This window comes from Arachis ipaensis, chromosome B06, assembly GCF_000816755.2.
Source record: "Arachis ipaensis cultivar K30076 chromosome B06, Araip1.1, whole genome shotgun sequence".
In the NCBI taxonomy this organism is placed as follows: domain Eukaryota; kingdom Viridiplantae; phylum Streptophyta; class Magnoliopsida; order Fabales; family Fabaceae; genus Arachis; species Arachis ipaensis.
The window spans coordinates 3,538,831-3,539,385 of NC_029790.2; positions in this window are offsets into that span (position 1 = coordinate 3,538,831).

Below are 555 nucleotides of genomic sequence, written 5' to 3' on the forward strand. Positions count from 1 at the left end.
TTAATTTTTTTAATAATATTACGTATATATTAAAACCAGTATTTATTTTATGAGTCCTGCTAGGGATATTTGTACAATGTATACAATGGGTTATTGAATTACAAAATGAACATACACATATTATTTAGAATAACTATCCGAGTACTTAAACTGATTTTTGGATTCACTAAAGATCGAACTCTTGACCTTTCGAATCTAGAGCTCTAATATCATGTCATAATAACACTCATCCCAAAAGCTTTAGGTGACGAGAAAAGGTAACACTAATGATTATATCTCTAATACTCCATAAACTTCCATTGTATACATTGTACAAATATTATATTGGCTCCTCACACTTTTTCTTATTTTATTAGTCTACTTAAGTGTAGAATTTGAATTTTACTTTGTGCATGCAGCAATACATTGGCCAACGACAAACTCTTAAATAAAACTTAATACCACAACACATTAGTCATTAATTTGTCGGATTGAAAAATACTGTAAAAAAATAAAAAAAAAGTTAGTTACTATTTATTAGGATAAAATATATATTAAAATATAAATATATTAGTG